Source organism: Notothenia rossii (genome assembly GCF_949606895.1).
Source record: "Notothenia rossii genome assembly, chromosome: 8".
NCBI lineage: Eukaryota > Metazoa > Chordata > Actinopteri > Perciformes > Nototheniidae > Notothenia > Notothenia rossii.
The window spans coordinates 64,601,708-64,625,626 of record NC_136906.1 but is presented as its reverse complement, the minus strand read 5'-3'; the positions used below and the strand labels follow the sequence as shown (position 1 = coordinate 64,625,626).

Genomic DNA, 23,919 nt, shown 5'->3' with positions numbered 1-23,919 from the left:
TCATCTGGGAATTGTTTTCCAATTTGTGTGGGTTCCAGTGCATGTGGGTATTAGAGGGAATGAAGTAGTGGATCAACTGGCAAAATGTGGTTTGAAAGCAAACCAGATTGATATTATGCTGGAGCAGAAGTCAAATCTTTTACAAAAGTGGCTATCAAGCAACAATGGCAAAAACTATGGGACAGTAACACCAAAGGAAGACATTTATACCAGATACAAAGGGAAGTAGGAACAGGAAGCACTTGGGGGAGTAGTAGAAGAGAACAGAGCATTAACAGCAGGATAAAATTGGGACACTCTGGACTAAACTAATCACTGCATCTGATTGGAAAACATCTAAATGGCAATTGTGATGGTTGCCAACAACCAGAGACAATACATCATGTATTTTTTAGCTGCCCGGATTATAACAGACAAAGATTCATTCTGAAAACTGCACTGGAACAACTCAACATCAAGGACATGGATTTCAAGTCAATATATGAAAGTAAATCAAGAAATGAAGCAAACAAGCTGATCTTCAAATTCCTCAAAAGCACTGGTCTGAGGACAAGGATTTAATATGAACATTTCATAACTCAACAGTAGGTGGCGATATATGCTCCAAGTGGAAGCGATTCGCCATTAAAAAAAAGAAGAAGAAGAAGAAGAAGAAGAAGAAGAGTTAAACCATAGTACGCTACTTCTACAATAAAGGTTCTGACCTTTGCTGGTAGAACATTTGATGATCTGGACCTCTTTGAATTATAATTGAATACTCCTGAATTATTGTTTAAATGATTTGTGCACATTGACAAATCCTGTTTTGATCGCTGATGGTGACACTTTTATTTTGAAATTTCCGCTCAGATCTTTGTTCTTCGCTTCCTGTGAAAGCTGTGCATCGACTGTTCTACATTTAAGAGATTTTCGGCTGGATTTCATATAAGAATACATCTTTTGGGACAACGTACGTGATGTTAACAATGAAGGATAAAGTCTCCGAGAGGGTTCAGCCTACCTTTGGTACGTGTACTACCATTTATTTCACTGTTATTCGATCATGGCGGTTCGTTTGTGATTAACGTCGTCACAATGAAAGCATGGCGGCTGGAACCTTCTTCCTCTAGTAAGTCTGCCGTGTGGGCCACACTTTGGTTGAGGTTTTATCGTGTATGCATAGGGTGACCAGGTCCCAACAAACCAAATGTGGGACAAGGAGTATGTTTGTGTGGGACAATGTGGGACACCCTCTCAACAACACCCCGGAAAAAAAATCTCTTTCTATTCTGTTTCATTTGGTTTATTCAACAGCATCCAATAAACAATGACAGAATGTGAAGTCAAAATGCAGTAACAATTTAGTATCTTGATAAAGAAAAGCAAACTAAGGCTAACCAAGGCAGCAGGCATTATTCACTTAAAGTGTTTAGAGATGCATCTTCCTAATTCAACTAGTGTATTACCTGTAAAAGTAGGTACAACATAAATTAATAGATCAAATAAAACCATAAATACAACTCAAAACTGGCCAGGAGTGAACAAAAACATAACACATAAAATAAAATAGCTTTCAGTTTTGTCCATCACAGCAACAACAGGTGCCCCCCCCCCCCTTTTTTAAAAGGGGGAAGTCCTCTTTTCCCTTGAGAAAAAAATCTGCACTGGCTTCACCCAAGGGTAAGTGTCTTCCCAGTCTTTGTTGTATGTGCATCTTCTTAGCTGTAGTTTCAGTTTCCTCCATTTCCCATAACCTGCTGCGTCGCCTGCGTTATTGACTGACTTTCGTTGTTGTTGTTTGGCGGGGCCGCGGGCGGGTGTGTGTGAGTGAGTTACTCTCATTGGTTAACAGCACCCGCCGTGTGTTACAGTTTGATTGACAGCAAACACACCGCCGTGATGATAGCCTTCCCTGCTTTCTCAACAGCCATTGGATAAAGCTGATTTTAGAAAAGCGTTTTAGCCAATCAAAATTAAATATGCGGGACATAGTCTCAATTTGCGGGACGCACCAAAAGTCATGAAAATGCTGTGCAGTCCCACAGGCACATCTGGTCACCCTATGTATGCATAGCCGTGGGAACATGTTTCAAATGGAGTGGTGCTGGGGGGATGACTGACTCCAGGGCCGGTTCTGACCAATTTCTCTGCCCTAGACAAGATTTTAGCTGGCGCCGCCCCCCAGCCTGAAAAACGTACAGTTAGAAAAGATAAAGATCGATAGAGTAGAATAAGTAGAGGCTTCAAATGTATTTAGTAGTGTATGAGCATAATAACATCCTCTAGGGGTGTCCGAGGAAGATTTTTTGTAACATTTTAAAGTAAAATGCTTTAATCTGATGCACTTTGAGCAGAATTACTAGAGCCTAGGGTTGCAGCCACACGAAGACGATACGGGTCGGCCACATGAGGCCGACAGGGAAACGCAGAAACGATAACTGGTCCCAAAGTGGGTAGATCTGCAGATGCAACACTCTGGGGGGCCAAACGGCTCCGTGTGTACGCCCTATACCATCATTTCCTGATAACGATGACGCAATAGCAATAGCACCTCTACTGCTCCCCCCGCGTCATTGCTGATGTGTTTCGCCAACAACAGTAATCCGAGTGTTTCGAGCCAGGTCCCGGTATCTCGCAGGACAGTGCACCCAGTAGGAGCCTCCAGCAGACCCCCCGCACGGTTCCCTCGTCCCTTGGAAGAGGCGGAGAGGTGGGTGTTTTTCATCTGCTGGTGGACTACCGGGGAGAAAGTCCTGCTCAGGAGCCAGGCTCGGAGTTAGTGGCAGTGGGTGCTAAATCCACCGCGGAGAATAAACAGAAGGGCAAACATTGCGATTCGATTTGCGATATTTGTTTTTAAGCGACCCAACGGAGGTTTATTGTAAAATGCGGCCATATCTCCGGATAGGAAGGTTGCATCAACATGCTCCCGTCTCTAGCACCCCCGCAGCCCGAGCTACGAGTGAAAGAACTAAACGCACATGAAACTTCCGTTGGGTTGCTTTAAAGGGGACCTATCATGCAAAATGCACTTTGTGATGTCTTTTATACATATGTGTCCCCGGTGTGTCGGGGAACTCATGCAGCGTCAGAAAATACAACCCTCTCTCTTTTACTCCCTACCCAAATCTCTAAAAACGGGGCTACAACGAAGCTGATCCAGATTTCAATCTGTGTCCATCTGTGTCCGTGTCCATCCGATCTGACGTCAAATCGGCAGCGGACCCACAGAAAATTGCTATCAGAAACAATGCCTGACGTGTTTTGGACGTAATCTCGTCTTTGTTTACATTAGCAAGCCTCGCTAACACTCGGAGCCAATCTGTACTGTAGAGCAGGGGTTCCCAACCCTGAGTCCGCAGACCGGTACCGGGCCGCGGAGGTGTTACTGCCGTGCCGCGAAATAGCTGTGAGTTTATCGTAATATTTGCGGAATTATAAATATATAAAAATATCGAATCATAATATTTTTTTCAAAAAGTGTTTAATTTTCGCACCTATACCAGTCATATTATTTCATCTAGTAGCCTAGTTAATATTTCACCAGAAAACCGTTGAAAATGGCTTTTATGATGTTCCGAGGGATTCGGCAGCTCAGCCTAAGGTCTCAGCCTCTTGTGCGCACGAGAAAGTTACCGGTGCGCCAAGTAGGAAGAGGAGCGCACAGGAGACAACCGTTTCATTGCAGACGGTTATGTTTATGTGGGGAAATGGCAGTGCATCAGGGCTCAACATTAAGGACTGCCCGATGGCACGGGGCCATCTAGTATTTAGCTCGGGCCATGAAGCCTCACCTGCTGGTTGCCCGATCGGGCAATCTATTATACCAGTATCATGCAGCTCGCGGATCCAGTAATGAGTGACCCGACAGTAAAACTAAACATATCTATAACGAGTTTAGGTAGTTTGGGAGGTAATTAAAATAGCTACGTGTGATATTCTAACCTGGTGTGTGTTTTGTTCCGCTCATGTGATCATGCAGAGCTGCGTGTCGACTCGTCAGCAGCAGCTGATCTCTCTCTCCCGTCAGATTAGACTTCACTCGCGTTTATGTCCATATCGATCAGATCCAGCTAGTTTTAGCTAATGATATGACTACCTGCTTATTAAAAGACACCGTGACCTAAACAATAAGTGTCGCTATGCAACTGGGTGAGGCCACAAAGTATAGCGCAGCATTATCCATTTGTTTACATGCCCACCGGAACCCCGAGGCATTAGCAACAGATCAACGCACAATCAACCCATACAGCACATCTCTTTCTCCACATTAAGTGTTACACATTAGAATTGACAACTCTTGTCTGTCACATACTCTTCTTGTCTGTCACATAAGTGGCGCAACTGAAGCGGTATTGCGCTAAAGGGAAATTATTTTGACCGGACATTTTGACCGAAGAGATTTAGATTTGCTTGCCAACGGGAACTCTGACGTCGCCATTGTGTGTGCTTCGCGGATGCACTCGGCTGCTCGGGTCTGCTCGGTCAGATTCTGGATGAGGAGGCATTCCTTCGACCAACTTACAGTGGATAACATTACAAACATGTTTAACAGGGGCCATAATAGCGTAAATAATGTTTGTTTTGGCAGTTATAACTGCATGTAATGTTTTCTACTTTTTTACATCTGGGAAGGCATTTGCCTTCATCACATGGAAAGTGTCTTGACCAACAACTTAAGTATTTATTATAGCTATGCAGGGAATGCAAGCGAGCAAACACAAACAAGTGAAATGAAGAATACAATTGAAATTGTAATATTGTGGTGGTTCATCTTATAATTCAGTCTATAGAGTGCACCAGACAGCATCTAAGACCTGCAAAAATCTAAATGTTCTAGGGGGAGGCCCCCAGAACCCTTCGTGGTCATTTCGTCCGCGCGCATTTTTCAGGGCAATCTCTATTGGGCTCCGGGCCATCTATAAATTAGCTTAGATGGACCACAGGGCCAACTCCCAAAATCCTTAATGTCATGCACTGTGCATACATTATTTGAGATATATTTCAAACTCGAACTTCATTTTAAGGACATGTCGGCCAGGGGTGTAGAGCTATTTGTTTAAGCACCGGATTGTCAAAACAGGAGACTAAACCAGTCTGCCTTGATCTACGAATTCATATCCGGGACCTCACGGTATCTGGTGCCCGCAGCTGTTTTATAGAAGGAAAACCTCCTTCACTTCATGAAATGGCTGCAGCATCAGGAGGCAGTGGGACGTGTAACTACACCTCTGAGAAGTGCAGCACCAGCGCCAGCCCGTGAGCTGTGCCTTTTTACGCACCGCCTTCACTGTGTTTACCTTCATCAGAACAGCTTAAGAGTGACTGCAGGCTGCTACGTGTTAACCACATACACCTCTGCCAGAGTTACATTAGAATATTCTTTCGCCGGTCAACATGTCCATTAAAGTTGAAATCTTCCGGACACAATTTGAAAAGTGCCGGTCAAAGGTCTTCTTTGTTATTTATTGAGCTTTAAAACAAATTGATATGACTCGATATTAAACAAACTAATAATAGTAGATTAACTAGCCTATTCAAAAGTGGACAGTAATTTACAATAACACAGGAATAATAAACGGAGCGCTCTCCCCCTCTCCGTCAGTATCACGCAGCTCGCGGATCAGTAATGAGTGACCCGACAGTAAAACTAAACATATCTATAACTAGTTTAGGTAGTTTGAGGTGTGTGTGTGTGTGTGTGTGTGTGTGTGTGTGTGTGTGTGTGTGTGTGTGTGTGTGTGTGTGTGTGTGTGTGTGTGTGTGTGTGTGTGTGTGTGTGTGTGTGTGTGTGTGTGTGTGTGTGTGTGTGTGTGTGTGTGTGTGTGTGTGTGTGTGTGTGTGTGTGTGTGTGTGTGTGTGTGTGTGTGTGTGTGTGTGTGTGTGTGTGTGTGTGTGTGTGTGTGTGTGTGTGTGTGTGTGTGTGTGTGTGTGTGTGTGTGTGGACTTGTCAGCAGCAGCTGATCTCTCCCTCCCGTCAGATTAGACTTCACTTGCGTTTATGTCCATATCGATCAGATCCAGCTAGTTCTATCTAATGATATGACTACCTGCTTATTAAAAGACACGTAAACAATAAGTGACGCTATGCAACTGGGTGAGGCCACAAAGTATAGCGCAGCATTATGCATTTGTTTACATGCCCACCGGAACCCAGAGGCATTACCAACAGATCAACGCACAATCAACCCATACAGGACATCTCTTTCTCCACATTAAGTGTTAGACATTAGAATTGACAATTCTTGTCTGTCACATACTCTTCTTGTCTGTCACACAAGTGGCGCAACTGAAGCGGTATTGCGCTAAAGGGAAATTATTTTGACCGAAGAGATTTAGATTTGCCGGCTAACGGGAACTCTGACGTCGCCAAACAAACAAGCGAAATGAAGAATAAAATGTAAATTGTACAATATAATATTGTGGTGATTCATCTTATAATTCAGTCTAGAGAATGCACCAGACAGCATCTAGAGTAAGACCTGCAAAAATATAAATTTTCTAGGGGGAGGCCCCCAAACCCCTCGTGCCATTTCGTCCGCGCGCATTTTTCAGGGTAATCTCTATTGGGCTCAGGGCCATCTGTAAATTAGCTTAGATGGCCCACAGGGCCATCTCCCAAAATCATTAATGTCATGCACTGCTATAACTAGCTTAGGTAGTTTGAGAGGTAATTAAAATACCTACGTGTGATATTCTAACCTGAAGTGTGTGTTTTGTTCAGCCTCTGTTGCTACCTGCTGGTGGTGAGTAAATATTCAAATCAGTTAAAATTGACAACCGGTCCGCGATTTTCTTTGTAATGTATCTGCCGGTCCTTGGCAGAATAAAGGTTGGGAACCCCTGCTGTAGAATACAAGTAAATAAAAAAAGGAACTCACCTTGTGAGAAAAGAGAAAAGGCATTTGAGCTCCATACTATTTCAGAAATAATCCTTGACGTGGTTTAAACAGGATGGCTTTTTATCACAACCGAATTTAACTTTATCTCCGGTAGAATTCTGATCAGGCATTAGCTCCGCCTCCTCTTCTTTCTTTTTTTTCAAGCTAAGGACCCAAAATCTGCTTTTCTCTAAGAGGGCTGCAAAATAGGGGTTTGAGCAGTAAGAGGCATGGCTACAATGGGTGATCTGTCTGGTATTTTGAAAAAAAAACTTCACAGAAATGTTTTATATAGGTATGGCCCTACAATATATTTTTCAAATATAGCATGAAAGGCCCACTTTAAAGTCAAGCTTCCGTTTAAGATTCACCCTGTAATAGATGTAAAACATGTGATGGAGCATTACTAACCTGACTCAGATGGTTTGTTTCACCAAACCATTTAGGAAAGCTACCTTGGAAGCCATTTGGAAAAGGGCAGGCACTTTTCAAAAATATTTGGCAGTTGATTGGATCAATCTGTCTATCACCTTCTATCATGGGCCACTTCTGATTGGTTAACAATGGCTTGTACATGTGGAGCACAGCACTTCTGATTGGTGTGGATGTAAAAAAATAATAAACGCGATTTCGATTTAAAATCGATTAATCCTGCAGCCCTACCGTTCGCCGGAATCAGTATCGGCTGCTACCGATCTCCGATCGAGTGGACGGGGCCTATGGCAGCGTTTCTGAAAGTGTGGGGCGCGCCCCACTGGTGGGGCGCAGGGATGTGATAGATGGGTCGCAAACGGACGTGATGAACGGGAGATTTTCTTTTTCTTTTTGGACCTCAGGCCAGAATGAAACCTGGGTCCTTGCGGGCGGTAGTGGACTGTTACAGCCAGAGACTCGCAACGGCGGTGGACTTTCACAGCGCCGGAGCCGCCGGGTGTTCGCAGATTTCAAACCACGCCCCGTAAAACTCAAAAGATGTTTTGTGAAGCCGTCATTTTATTATCTTAGCATTAGCCCAGTGCAGAAACGCAGAGAGACTAACTTATGGCAACACAAAATAATGGGAGCGGTGGAGATGAGGAGGTGTCGGCGTTCTGGCGATTTACTCGGAAGGCTTCAGTAGGAGCTGCTGTGAGTCCCAGCAGCTTCTACTGAAGCCAGTCCCCAATGCCGGGGACTTCGGGTGGCAGTATACGATGTGAAGTTGTTTGCGGCCTGCCAGTAAACCCAAAGCAGAAGAAGTGACGTCAGCGGCTTCATTTGCCTAATCCACCCCCAGGGACTTATTCCGGTGTGAACGCGATCTGTACTTCTTTCATCAGAACTAAAGAGTTCTGATGAACTAAGTTCTCATGAACCTTTGTGGGAAAAGTACTGCAGTGTGAAAGCGCCTAATGTTTTGATTTTAATAAGTACTGTAACTTGGAGTACTTTTGAGTATATGTTGTTGCCTATACTTTAGTTCTTTACATTTTGAATTCAGGGTTCCAACTTGTACCAAAGGAATAATTATGAATACTTCTTTCACCACTGTTAAACATGTTTTTAAATGTTTTTTTCATCCATGGTAGCACTGTACCAAAAGAGTCTTGTTGCTGCCTGGAGGATGACCACATAGGAAGCAGACATTCAGTGTGGACTAGAAAACTTGGAAGAGCTTTTATTCAAGATGAATGTCTTACAAGGTATGTAGCAACTTTAAATAATTAATTCTAAATTTGCTGCAAGTAGAATTGTGTTTTTTTAAAAGTTGGTATTCATTTACTGTACAAGAAAATGCCCCTCATAGTCAACAAATGTATGGTAGTAAAAGAAATTAAATTAAGATATGACAAATACTATAAAAAAATATCTGCGATATGTCCAAAATATTCAAATTTTAAATGAGCTGCACAGTTATAAGATGAATCAAAAATACATTAGCCACTAAACATGCTGCTTGGCAAATCACTTTTATCTAAAGAAAGAAAAGAAAATAAATGGTTATTATGTCAAAGATATTGCCTAATGCCTATCACAAGTAACCAGAGTACTTTGAGAAACTAACGGTACGTCTACACTACAGGCATCAAAAAATGCTTTCAACGCTTCGCCCATTCACTTGAATGGGGTGACGTAGAAGATTTTTAATCTTCGCCAAACTGCATTGTGGGGAGCATGGCATGGCTTTGCAAGCATCACGAGCATCTATCGGCATCAAAAGTTGAACAATGTTCAACTTTTGAGGCTCGATGCTTGGCATCAGCCAATCAAATCCCGTTTATGCAAATCCTTTCCAGTGCAAGCGCAGCCAATCAAATCGCGTGCAAGCTGGGAGAGCCAGACCGCAGTTCATTTCCTCATATTCCAAACGAGATATTACGCTAGCAAATCACCCGGTTCTTTACGACCGGAACTATTTACCGGGATACAAACCGGAGGAACCAGGCATGGAGGGAGGTGGCAGAGACAGTGGGTGAAACTGATAGTTTTTTCGCCTGTTTGGCGAGTTTATATCCAGTTTACTTCGTTTTAACATTGCTATTGCTTTGTATGTCGGGGGCGGGAGATTCATGTGATTGGTTGCTCGCAAACAATCGCCAAGCTTCAGACACGCCCAGCTTCAAGATTTTTTCATGCCTGTAGTGTAGACGGGCCGTAAGGGTCTAAGTGTCAGATATCTGGTATTTTAGTCTGATAAATATTTTATAATTAATACATAGTGTGATTGTATTTGTATATAATTTCATTCTTTTTTCTAACTAAATACAGGAAAAGAAAACATACAAGGCAAAGAAGAACAGTAGGTGAATTCACTGCAGATGGAAAACGGGGACAACTGCTGTCTGAAGAACAAACTAAAAAGATGGATGCCAACAAAGTATGGCAGTGGCGCATTATGTGTGTAGACAACAATTCGAGACATCCAGAACCTTTCCATTGCAGCAATAGGATTGGATTGGATTTTAATGTAGCATCCAACAACCATAAAAAACTGGATATAGGTTTAGTGACAAATGGGGTCATACTTGAGGTCTGTGACTTTGCTAAAACAGTAAACAAGAGTAAAAGGCATTTTTTCACAAACATTTTAGAGAACAATTTCGATCTTGATTTGGAAAATGATCAACAGCGGATTGATTTTACATCTCGAATTATGCACAAAGTTAAAAACTTGATTAGGAAGCCTCCTAAAGATAAAAATGAAGTTTTCACTCTCTTTGACACACCATGTAATCCAGAATGCTCGAGCAGCAATGAACCGAACATGGCATCCACAAAGCATAAGACTGAAAGTATCCTGGTGGAGACGGATGACACTGATGATTGGGAACATGAAGATGAATTACAGTGTTCACACGCAACATCCAAAGATTGCATTAAGGCAGAAAGTCTCTTGGAAGAGACGGATAGGGCACAAAGTGATGACAGTGCCTTTGAAGATGAATTCAAGTTTTCAGAAGCACAGTCAGCAGAGAAACAAAAAGATGATGATTTTTCCAAGCTGTTTCCCTTTTGTGAGAAAATTGGTTTGAACCTTGATTTTGGGTCAAAACAAAGTCTAGAGCCAGGTTTGTTGACAAAGGGCATCATGTTAGAGTTAATTCACTTCACCAGAATTCTCACTGCATCCTACAGCCCTATTGTTCTGGATGTTTTGGAGCACAATTTTGAACTTGATCTAAAATGTCAACAAGAAAAAAATCGAGCTTGGTTCAAGATATCGCACTTGCTGAAGAAAAGAACGAGATTTCTCAACATTGGTACCAAAATAAGCCCAGAGTTTAAAACTGAGCCGTTTTCATTCCAGACGAATCCCTTCAAAAGACACAGAGAAACAGCTCTGTCTGACATGGAAGCTCCGCAATATCAGTTTAAGGAAGTGACAAAAAGAAGGCAGTCTGATTTAAAAAGTAAACAGGCAATCAAAAGGCGCAATAGAGACATGGAAACAAACACACTCTCTTATCACACTCATTTGTATAGCAGTAGAACAGCAGAGGGAGATCATTGTCACACTTGTCCTGTAGGAAAGTCTGATTCAGACTCAGACTCTGGCAAAAAATGTGACATGGAACAAGAAGTAATGGGAACAGAGGGAAACTGTTCTTATCCCCTGGGATCATCTCAACTAATCTTGGACAAAGCCACAGATTCAGGAAACTTTTGCAAACAGAATCAGTCACAAAACCCCAAATGTTCTCTGGGCTACGACATTCCTAGAAAACCAGAATCAAACTGTCTTCATGTGCCTTCCCTCAACACCAATTACATTGTATCCACTTTACCAACTAATAACTTAAATGTGATTCCACCACTTGCGAGTCAACATAATGAAGGAGTGCATTGTGGAGTTGAGGAGAAATGTCAGACTCCAATAAATGTTCCAAAAGAGTCAGACATGGAACAAGAAGCACCTCTCCACACCACAGATGACATTTCATCCAGTTTACCAACTGTAAACTCAAATGCAAATCAAACGAATGAGGGAGGATGTTGTGAAGTTAACGCGCAAACACAAACTTCACTAAACCTAGGTGACGTGGAACAAGAAGAAATGGAAACAGAGCACAACATGTGGAAGTTGCGTGCTAACCGTGTAAGTGAAATCCTCTCAGCAGAGAGAGAGTTTGGTCCATTCTACTACTCAAAGAAATATGGCCTTGAATTCAATGTTGGATTTAGTGCTAAGAAGAACATCAGTGTTGACAATTTGCGTGACACTCATCTGCTCGAAGTTGCTAAATTTGCCATAGCAATGAATTCATCCAAGCAGCATTTCATCATGGAGATTCTTGAGCACAACTTTGACTTTGGCCTGCAAAGTGAATACCAGCGGAATATATTCACATTGGAAATTATGAATCGAGTGAGAGAGCTGGAAAATTGTGAAGATGCAATTAAATTCTCAAATGAGGTTTTTGAACTTCCTGTTCGTCCTTGTATGGGCAATGTAAAACATCAACTCTGCAACATATTGAAAATGGAAGAGTGTGATGTTGCTCCCGGGTTCCCATCTCATTCACAAGCTAACACTACAGAACATATTTCACAGAAAAGTTTGGATCTTTATCCTTTCTGCCAGGAAATAGGTCTGAAGCTAAATGTTAACAATCGTCAACCAAAAAAACTGGACATCAAAAAACTCTCCAATGGATCCATTACTGAAGTGACAAACTTTGCAGAAAAGTTGTGCGGAACATTTGAGCAGACATGTCTTGACATCCTCAGACACAACTTTTCCTTTGATTTTCAAAGTGAAGATCCTGACCTTGCCAGACATTTTCTTACACGGATTCCTTTTCTAGTGGAGAAGCAGAATCTATCAAATTGTGTAATTCATATAACTGCAAAGGACACAAGAAAAGACTCGTCAATAATGGTCAAACTGGATTGCCAGAGTAACCAAAAGGTAGATGCATGTAAAGCTGATTCTCTTCAGACTGTGAAGATAGACCAACAGGTAGGCAGATCTACTGATTTCGGACAGCAAGATGAGCTGGATTTAAAGCTGTGGAAATGTCGGTCTAATCAGATTGAGCAAGTCCTCTCAGTACCTCATGAAGAACATTGCCCACTTTATTCTTTCTCTAGATGCAAGAAGTTAGGAATTGATTTCAATGTAGGATCTGGATTCAAACAAAATCTTGATCCAGAATTGTTGACCAATGGCATCATGGTTGAATTAAACACATTTGCTGCAACACTAATATCAGCACAAAAGCACTTCATCACAGAGATACTGGAGTATAATTGTGATCTTGATTTAAGGAATGAGCTGCATCGCAGTGCCTTCACCCATCAAGTATGGAGAAAAATGAACGCATTACATTTGAAGAAGATGGATTCTAGCGATCATCGGAAAAAAAAGCTTTTTGAACTGCCTGACTTGATGTGCTTACAAAATCCTACAAAATATTGCCCCAAATGCTTCCAAGAAAGAAGTCATAAGCTTTTTCAGGATGACTCTGACCCTGTTCACATTCATCATCTTCATCCACTAGCAATGGAGGACATAATCTCTGGTGACGCAAACTGCACCGAACAAAGGCCTGCAAGGGATCAGTCCTCTACCCTCTCAGGAAGAGAGGAAACGATAATGGCCTACTACCCTTCTTGCAAGGAAATTGGTTTTATCCTGTTTGTGGACAAAGACAAACCAAAACATAAATTTGACACAAATGTATTGACAAACGAGATTATTCATGAAGTGGCCAGATTCGCCAAAATGCTAAGTGGAACTAAAGTTAAGGTCATTAAAGATGTCCTTGAACACAACTTCAACCTTGGGATGCAGGGGAGAGATCTTGATCCTGCAGTGTATTTTCACAGAGCGACGCCAGACTGGTACAATGAAGTTTATGTTATTCGTCAGTATGCCCGCAAACAGGAAACTGTCAAAAAGAGAACGTTTCCACTGCAAACAGAGAAAGAAAGAGCAGACGACTACACTTGTCCTATAGGAAAGTCTGATTCAGACTCAGACTCTGGCAAAAAATATGACATGGAACAAGAAGTAATGGGAACAGAGGGAAACTGTTCTTATCCCCTGGAATCATCTCAACTAATATTGTACAAAGCCACAGATTCAGGAAACTTTTGCAAACAGAATCAGTCACAAAACCCCAAAAGTTCTCTGGGCTACGACATTCCTAGAAAACCAGAATCAAACTGTCTTCATGTGCCTTTCCTCAACACCAATTACATTGTATCCACTTTACCAACCGATAACTTAAATGTGATTCCACTACTTGCGAGTCAACATAATGAAGAAGGCCATTGTGGAGTTGAGGAGAAATGTCAGACTCCAATAAATGTTCCAAACAAGTCAGATGTGGAACAAGAAGAAATGGAAACAGAGCAAAACATGTGGAAGTTGCGTGCTAACCGTGTAAGTGAAATCCTCTCAGCAGAGAGAGAGTTTGGTCCATTTACCAAGTCAAAGAAATATGGCCTTGAATTCAATGTTGGATTTAGTGCAAAGAAGAACATCAGTGTTGACAACTTGCGTGACAGTCATCTGCTCGAAGTTGCTAAATTTGCCATAGCAATGAATTCTTCCAAGCAGGATTTCATCATGGAGATTCTTGAGCACAACTTTGACTTTGGCCTGCAAAGTGAATACCAGCAAAATATATTCACATTGGAAATTATGAATCGAGTGAGAGAGCTGGAAAATTGTGAAGATGCAATTAAATTCTCAAATGAGGTTTTTGAACTTCCTGTTCGTCCTTGTATGGGCAATGTAAAACATCAACTCTGCAACATATTGAAAATGGAAGAGTGTGATGTTGCTCCCGGGTTCCCATCTCATTCACAAGCTAACACTACAGAACATATTTCACAGAAAAGTTTGGATCTTTATCCTTTCTGCCAGGAAATAGGTCTGAAGCTAAATGTTAACAATCATCAACCCAAAAAACTGGACATCAAAAAACTCTCCAATGGATCCATTACTGAAGTGACAAACTTTGCAGAAAAGTTGTGCGGAACATTTGAGCAGACATGTCTTGACATCCTCAGACACAACTTTTCCTTTGATTTTCAAAGTGAAGATCCTGACCTTGCCAGACATTTTCTTACACGGATTCCTTTTCTAGTGGAGAAGCAGAATTTATCAAATTGTGTAATTCATATAACTGCAAAGGACACCAGAAAAGACTCGTCAATGATGGTCAAACTGGATTACCAGCGCAACCAAAAGGTAGATGCATGTAAAGCTGATTCTCTTCAGACTGTGAAGATAGAACAACAGGTAGGCAGATCTACTGATTTCGGACAGCAAGATGAGCTGAATTTAAAGCTGTGGAAATGTCGGTCTAATCAGATTGAGCAAGTCCTCTCAGTACCTCATGAAGAACATTGCCCACTTTATTCTTTCTCTAGATGCAAGAAGTTAGGAATTGATTTCAATGTAGGATCTGGATTCAAACAAAATCTTGATCCAGAATTGTTGACCAATGGCATCATGGTTGAATTAAACACATTTGCTGCAACACTAATATCAGCACAAAAGCACTTCATCACAGAGATACTGGAGTATAATTGTGATCTTGATTTAAGGAATGAGCTGCATCGCAGTGCCTTCACCCATCAAGTATGGAGAAAAATGAACGCATTACATTTGAAGAAGATGGATTCTAGCGATCATCGAAAAAAAAAGCTTTTTGAACTGCCTGACTTGATGTGCTTACAAAATCCTACAAAGTATTGCCCCAAATGCTTCCAAGAAAGAAGTCATAAGCTTTTTCAGGATGACTCTGACCCTGTTCACATTCATCATCTTCATCCACTAGCAATGGAGGACATAATCTCTGGTGACGCAAACTGCACCGAACAAAGGCCTGCAAGGGATCAGTCCTCTACCCTCTCAGGAAGAGAGGAAACGATAATGGCCTACTACCCTTCTTGCAAGGAAATTGGTTTTATCCTGTTTGTGGACAAAGACAAACCAAAACATAAATTTGACACAAATGTATTGACAAACGAGATTATTCATGAAGTGGCCAGATTCGCCAAAATGCTAAGTGGAACTAAAGTTAAGGTCATTAAAGATGTCCTTGAACACAACTTCAACCTTGGGATGCAGGGGAGAGATCTTGATCCTGCAGTGTATTTTCACAGAGCGACGCCAGACTGGTACAATGAAGTTTATGTTATTCGTCAGTATGCCCGCAAACAGGAAACTGTCAAAAAGAGAACGTTTCCACTGCAAACAGAGAAAGAAAGAGCAGACGACTACACTTGTCCTATAGGACAGTCTGATTCAGACTCAGACTCTGGCAAAAAATATGACATGGAACAAGAAGTAATGGGAACAGAGGGAAACTGTTCTTATCCCCTGGAATCATCTCAACTAATATTGTACAAAGCCACAGATTCAGGAAACTTTTGCAAACAGAATCAGTCACAAAACCCCAAAAGTTCTCTGGGCTACGACATTCCTAGAAAACCAGAATCAAACTGTCTTCATGTGCCTTTCCTCAACACCAATTACATTGTATCCACTTTACCAACCGATAACTTAAATGTGATTCCACTACTTGCGAGTCAACATAATGAAGAAGGGCATTGTGGAGTTGAGGAGAAATGTCAGACTCCAATAAATGTTCCAAACAAGTCAGACGTGGAACAAGAAGAAATGGAAACAGAGCAAAACATGTGGAAGTTGCGTGCTAATCGTGTAAGTGAAATCCTCTCAGCAGAGAGAGAGTTTGGTCCATTTACCAAGTCAAAGAAATATGGCCTTGAATTCAATGTTGGATTTAGTGCAAAGAAGAACATCAGTGTTGACAATTTGCGTGACACTCATCTGCTCGAAGTTGCTAAATTTGCCATAGCAATGAATTCTTCCAAGCAGGATTTCATCATGGAGATTCTTGAGCACAACTTTGACTTTGGCCTGCAAAGTGAATACCAGCAAAATATATTCACATTGGAAATTATGAATCGAGTGAGAGAGCTGGAAAATTGTGAAGATGCAATTAAATTCTCAAATGAGGTTTTTGAACTTCCTGTTCGTCCTTGTATGGGCAATGTAAAACATCAACTCTGCAACATATTGAAAATGGAAGAGTGTGATGTTGCTCCCGGGTTCCCATCTCATTCACAAGCTAACACTACAGAACATATTTCACAGAAAAGTTTGGATCTTTATCCTTTCTGCCAGGAAATAGGTCTGAAGCTAAATGTTAACAATCATCAACCCAAAAAACTGGACATCAAAAAACTCTCCAATGGATCCATTACTGAAGTGACAAACTTTGCAGAAAAGTTGTGCGGAACATTTGAGCAGACATGTCTTGACATCCTCAGACACAACTTTTCCTTTGATTTTCAAAGTGAAGATCCTGACCTTGCCAGACATTTTCTTACACGGATTCCTTTTCTAGTGGAGAAGCAGAATCTATCAAATTGTGTAATTCATATAACTGGAAAGGACACAAGAAAAGACTCGTCAATGATGGTCAAACTGGATTACCAGCGCAACCAAAAGGTAGATGCATGTAAAGCTGATTCTCTTCAGACTGTGAAGATAGAACAACAGGTAGGCAGATCTACTGATTTCGGACAGCAAGATGAGTTGAATTTAAAGCTGTGGAAATGTCGGTCTAATCAGATTGAGCAAGTCCTCTCAGTACCTCATGAAGAACATTGCCCACTTTATTCTTTCTCTAGATGCAAGAAGTTAGGAATTGATTTCAATGTAGGATCTGGATTCAAACAAAATCTTGATCCAGAATTGTTGACCAATGGCATCATGGTTGAATTAAACACATTTGCTGCAACACTAATATCAGCACAAAAGCACTTCATCACAGAGATACTGGAGTATAATTGTGATCTTGATTTAAGGAATGAGCTGCATCGCAGTGCCTTCACCCATCAAGTATGGAGAAAAATGAACGCATTACATTTGAAGAAGATGGATTCTAGCGATCATCGGAAAAAAAAGCTTTTTGAACTGCCTGACTTGATGTGCTTACAAAATCCTACAAAATATTGCCCCAAATGCTTCCAAGAAAGAAGTCATAAGCTTTTTCAGGATGACTCTGACCCTGTTCACATTCATCATCTTCATCCACTAGCAATGGAGGACATAATCTCTGGTGACGCAAACTGCACCGAACAAAGGCCTGCAAGGGATCAGTCCTCTACCCTCTCAGGAAGAGAGGAAACGATAATGGCCTACTACCCTTCTTGCAAGGAAATTGGTTTTATCCTGTTTGTGGACAAAGACAAACCAAAACATAAATTTGACACAAATGTATTGACAAACGAGATTATTCATGAAGTGGCCAAATTCGCCAAAATGCTAAGTGGAACTAAAGTTAAGGTCATTAAAGATGTCCTTGAACACAACTTCAACCTTGGGATGCAGGGGAGAGATCTTGATCCTGCAGTGTATTTTCACAGAGCGACGCCAGACTGGTACAATGAAGTTTATGTTATTCGTCAGTATGCCCGCAAACAGGAAACTACTTTCAAAAAAAGAAAGTTTCCACTGCAAACAGAGAAAGAAAGAGCAGACGACTACACTTGTCCTATAGGACAGTCTGATCTAGACTCAGACGAATTCACAGACTCAGAAAATCGTGGCATTCAGAATAACTTTAAAAAACCTAATCGTTGTTCTCGACAATCAGATGTTCCAGGACAATTAGAATCGAGTTGTCTGGGTATTCCCGAGCCTTTCCTCACCACTGGTGACATTTCATCCAGTTTACCAACTGTAAACTCAAATGTAAACCCACACTTTGCTAATCAACCAAATGAAGGAGGGTGTTGTGGATTTGAAGAGCTAACACAAACTTCAATAAATGAACTAGACAAAGGTGACATGAAACAAGAAGAAATGAAAACAGAGAACAACTTGTGGAAGTTGCGTGCTAACCGTGCAAGAAAAATCCTCTCAACATTCGAGTTTGGTCCATTCAACAACTCAAAGAAATTAGGTCTTGAATTCCATATTGGATTTGGTGCAAAGCGAAATATTAGGGTTGACAATTTGCGAGACACTCATCTGCTTGAAGTTGCAAAATTTGCCTTAGCAATGAATTCTTCCAAGCAGGATTTCATCATGGAGATTCTTGAACACAACTTTGATTTCGGCTTGCAGAGTGAATACCAGCGAAACATATTCACATTGGAAATTATGAATCGAGTGAGAAAGCTGGAACATTCTGAAGATGCAATCAAATTCTCAAATGAGATTTTTTTACTTCCTATTCTCCCTGGTATGGGCGATATAAAACCTCAACTCAGCAACATATTGAATATGGACGAGTGTGATGTTGCTCCCGTGTTCCCAACTCATTCACAATCTAAAACGTCAGAAATGTTTCCACAGAAGGGTGTAGATCTCTATCCGTTCTGCCAGGAAATAGGTCTGAAGCTAAATGTTGACAAAAAGGCAAATAAAAAACTGGACATCAACAAACTGACAAATGGATCAGTGGCTGAAGTGACAAACTTTGCAGAAAAGTTGTGTGGTACTTTCGAGCAGATTTGTCTTGACATTCTTACACACAACTTCAATTTTCATTTGCAAAGTGGAGATCCTGACCTTGCCAGAAGCATTGTTGCCCGAATTCATGCTACAGTGGAGCAAAGGAATCTAAAATGCTATGTGAAACCCTTCAAGAGACCAAAGAACCTAGGAAAAGAACATCTATTGGGGATACTGAAATTGAAGAACAACCTTAATAAAGATGGATGTAGTGCCGGTTCGTCCGATACTGCCATCACAAACCAAGAAGTAGGCAGTTCTGCAGTTGAACAGAAAAATGAACTAGATTTAAAGCTGTGGAAAGTGCGGGAAAATCGTATACAGCAAATTCTCTCAACACCTCATACTGAACATTGTCCATTATATTCTTACTCTAGATGCAGGACATTAGGCATTGATTTCAATGTAGGATCTGGAGAAAAACTAAACTTCGACCCAAAATCGCTGACCAATGGCATCATGGTTGAATTGAATATGTTTGCCACAGCACTGGTATCAGACCAAAAGCACTTCGTCACAGAGATATTGGAGTATAATTTTCCTCTTGATTTAAAAAATGAACTGTATCGCAGGGCCTATAAAGAGCAACTATGGACAAACATAAAGGCAGTAAATGGGACAAAAATGTACTTTGTGAATAAGCCTTTTGAACTGCCTGACTTGATATGCCTAAAAAATCCTACAAAATATTGCCCCAAATGCTTTCAAGAAAGAAGTCATAAGACTTGTCAGGTTGACTCTGGCCCTAGTCACATGCATCATCCACCTACACATACCAGGGCGGACGCTGTCTCTGGGGATGCAAACTGCACAGCACCAAAGCCTGAAAAGGTTCAGTCCTCTTCCTTCTCTGCAATAGAGGAGATGATAATGGAATACTTTCCTGCTTGCAAGAACACAGGTTTGAACCTGTTTGTTGACAAAGACCAAGCAAGACATAAACTTGACACCAATGTACTGACCCGTGAAATTATGTTGGAAGTGGTTGGTTTTGCCAGATCATTGTGTGGAACAAAGGGTGACATCATTGGTGATATCCTTGAACACAACTTTAACATTGACTTGCAGGGGACAAATCCTGCAAGTTTGTTCTACACTTTAGCCCCAAAGAAAGTTGGGCCTGACTGGTTTAATGAGGTCTTTGAAAATCCATTTCAGTCTTCTCAGAGACAACCTCCAACTCGTCAATGGACTTGGCAAGATCGGATTCAGGGTGCTGGATGGAGGGAGGCTATTAAAAAAAGAAAGCTGGCACTGCAAACAAAGGAGGAAAAAGACACAGTGACAAGTGATAATCCTAACAAGATACAATACAAGAGGAAAAAAACAAATGCAATGTGTTGCAGTAAGGTGATCCGTTATCCCAATTGCACGGAGATAGGTTTGGATTTGGATGTTACAAAATCCGGAGAGAAAGAAAAACTGCACTTGAGGCTATTGACCCAAGCTGTAGTGTTTGAAATAAATAAATATACACAAACAAATAGAGGACACTATTTGCCAAGCACTTGGTATGACATCCTTGACTATAACTTTGATATTAGCTCCCAACATAAAAGAAGCTGGGAGTTTTCAATAGCTGTAACGACCAAAGTCCAATCCATGCTCAGAGGTTATGACAGATACAGTAAGGTAAACAAGATCTTCAAATTGCCATTTCTATTTGCTTCCGATTCTTCACAAAGTAATCTAGAGAAGAGCCAAAATAAGCAATGTCGGCTCTTTGGTCGTTTTGTGCGCCAAGTGAAATACCATTCAGGTGTTAGTTGTGTCCATTTTCTCGAAGGCTACAAAATAAAACAAAAACATGGGATCCTTCGTGATGGCACAAAGGTACAAAGCGATCCTAGGAAGATTGTCCAAAACAATGGGAACCAAGTCAGTGATGGTTGTGGCAGTCCTCTCCAGGGAAACTTACAAATCAAAGAGGAAGATTGGCATCCATGTTATGGAAATATAAAACCAGAACCGGACTCAGAGGAAAAATATTGTCCTCTTCATGATGATGTCAAAACGGAGTCAAACCCTGAGGACGTTGCGCATTTTGTCCCAGGTGAACCTACAGGAGCCCTTGGATATACGTTAATGACTGCATTGCCAGATTCTGAAAGACACAAAACAGAACCAGAAAAGGAGAATGTCCAGTATTACATCCTCGGTGCACCACAAGGGTCCGTTCCACATCCAAACACAACTTGTAACTTAAATACCGAATGGGAGTTTGAAAATGTTGAGTATTCAGTCCCAGCGGAAACAGAAGAATCCCAGGAATACTCCATGGTTACAATAGGTCATGGCAATGAGAGCACATTAATCAAAGAAGAGGAAGATAATGTGCCTGTTGACTTATACCATTATGGTGGTCAATGAAAGTGCAGCAGGTATCTACCAGGGTTAACATAAATGGTATGTGTGTTTTGCATTAAAAATGCCATTAGCTGCCTTATTCTAATGAAAATGTATTAATTGTTGGTGTAGAATGAACTTGATGATCTTGCAGTAATGTCTTAATGTCTTGCATAGTAAGACAGTAATGTATGTGTATTAATGTATACTTGTACTGTAAATACAAAGACTCAAAAAAGTGTCTACAAATATTGATGTATGATTAAAGCATAGTTTAAATGCATAGGGCTATTATATGTTGAAGCATTTTGAAGCCTGAAAAATTGTAAATTATTAAATCTTCTTTATTTATTTTTGGCCAGTGGCCCACTTTTGGTAATTTCCAAATGTGTACATATTTGAACTTGGATATCCTGATGCTTAACTTTACTTGGCGTAAAGAAGATTATTGTGCTTTATTCTTAAACATTCTAGTCTTGTTTTCCTTCATTTGTTCATATGTCCATATTTCTTGTTTCTATTTTTTCTCTATTTTTCAAAAATATTTCATTTGTGACATTTTCAAGATTTTATATATTATTATTTTTTCAGTGGTGGTGTACATTGGTGAAGATGAGTGTTAGTACTTCATTCATAAATCTGCTAATACAACAACAATGTAGAAAGTAAAAAATACCTGTATCTTGATGGATTTGTTTTTTTTCCATTTTGATTCCACCGCATGTTTGATATAAAGAATGTTCATGTATCCTGTCTACTTCTTTGTTCTTTTCAAATCCAATGAACATGTATATAGGATAGGTTTATGACTTATTTGCTTAGTGTCAATTTCTCTGATCTTTCATATTTGAGCATCACTGCTTTTAATAGTATTTAACACACAATGTCTAATTTTAAATAATATCATATCCTGAACTCAAGCAATCCAAGTTTTAGGTTGAGTGAGGTTCTGACAGTTAACTTGTTGATGTAAAACATAAAATAGGCTGAAGCTGGTGCCCTACACCAGCAGCATTCTTTTTGTTTCCTTTAGGGGCAGCAAAGGCCTTCCACACTCCACACAGCTTATAAACCAGAAAGATGCTACTAACTACAGATATCTGCATCTCATTCCATTGGATTCACTCATCACATAGGCCAAATGGGGAAAAAAGGAAATTATGGAAAGAGTCTGTTTACAACATATTGTACAACTTTAGCCAAAGCCATTTTAAAACACTTTGCATATCAGTAATACGTGTGAATAAAGCACAAACAATGTTTAGCAGTAATTTTTCTTTGACGAAGACTGACCATTGAAATGATCTTCAAACAGCCGGAACACTGAGGTCAAGGGGTTGTGCCTTCAAATTTAAAGTCGTTAATTGTTACTTGGAAATGACAAATGATTAGATGAGATGATTGTGACAGTAGTCGGTCAGAAATAACAGCAGTCATATCAGTATGACCCACTTTGCTGAAACTGTTTGAATCTGGCGTATGTTTATGTAACCGATGTAATTATCTTCTGTGGTTCAAGAACAATGTATACCTCGTTTAAAAGGATTTTTCAATATATAATCTAGCAATGATAATGTATAATATATACACTAATTTGCAAGCATTCAATCAAACATTCTTAAATAAACTACAGATGACATATTTATTTTTTTAAGTCTGTCCAGGAGAGGTAGAACTTTTAGATCTTGTACCGTACACAACCATCTAAAATGGTCAAGATAAAGATGAATATATTAATTGAATAAATGGAGAGAGATGGATTACCAATTATTAAACAATTAGTGTTAATCACCTATTTTGGTTTTTTTTAAATAACTTTTACTCCAATAACGTTTATTTATAGAAAAATGTAGATGGTTATACTTTGGTAAAGTATGTAATTTAATCCCAGGTGTATTTTTTCAAGTTAAAGATGAAAGAAAGTAAAGTCCTAATTTCACCGGTTTCATCTTTTAGGATTTGTTGTTGTTTAAATGTTCCTGTATTTAAAATATTGTATTGGTTTTAACATAAAGAACATACAATGCCATAAACATCCAATATGCAGAGGGAAAAATATCATATTGAATAGGGATGCAGAGGTGGAAGAAGTAATCAGATCCTGTACTTTAGTTAAAGTAGAAGTACCAGAGTAAAAGTTCTGCATTCAAAATGTTACTCAAGTAAAGATATTGGCATCAAAATATTAAAGTACAAAAGGTAAAAGTACTTATTAAGCAAATTGGTCCATTTCCGAATCATATTATATCATATGTTTCGATTATAATTATTGATGTATTCAAGTGTAATCAAAGCTGGTAAAGGGGCAGCTAGTTGTAATCACTTTGTACACTGCAGGGTAGTTTGTGAATTTGCTTCAGGTGAAACTAAAGTCTTGTTTAAGTGCTGATTATATTTCCCATAATTAATCTAAGTCTAAATAGTAACTAAAGGTTCAAAATAAATGTATGGGAGGAAAAGTACATGATTTTCCTCTGAATTCTACTAGAGTAGAACAAAGTAGCATACACTGGAAATATTCATGTAAAGTACAAGTATTTTGAAAATTGTAATTAAGTTCAGTACTTGAGTAAATGTACTTAGTGACTTCCCACCTCTGCGTATACGTTTTTTATTGTTTGCTATGTGCGTTTATCAAAACCTGAAGACTGCCATATGAGGAGCGACAAGGGGTTTTATTGTGAAAATCACATCCGGAAGTCTGAAACGTAACGCTGTGTGGGTTGA

The 23,919-nt window shown here is 40.2% G+C and overlaps 1 long non-coding RNA gene across 1 annotated transcript; it reads left to right on the top strand.

Annotated features, from left to right (window-relative positions):
- The first annotated feature begins 700 nt into the window (after positions 1–700).
- Positions 701–21,940, top strand: LOC307016908. Its single transcript, XR_013801968.1, has 3 exons — positions 701–1,005; positions 8,429–8,542; positions 9,609–21,940. It is a non-coding gene; the product is annotated as an uncharacterized lncRNA (long non-coding RNA).
- Positions 21,941–23,919: the final 1,979 nt, after the last annotated feature.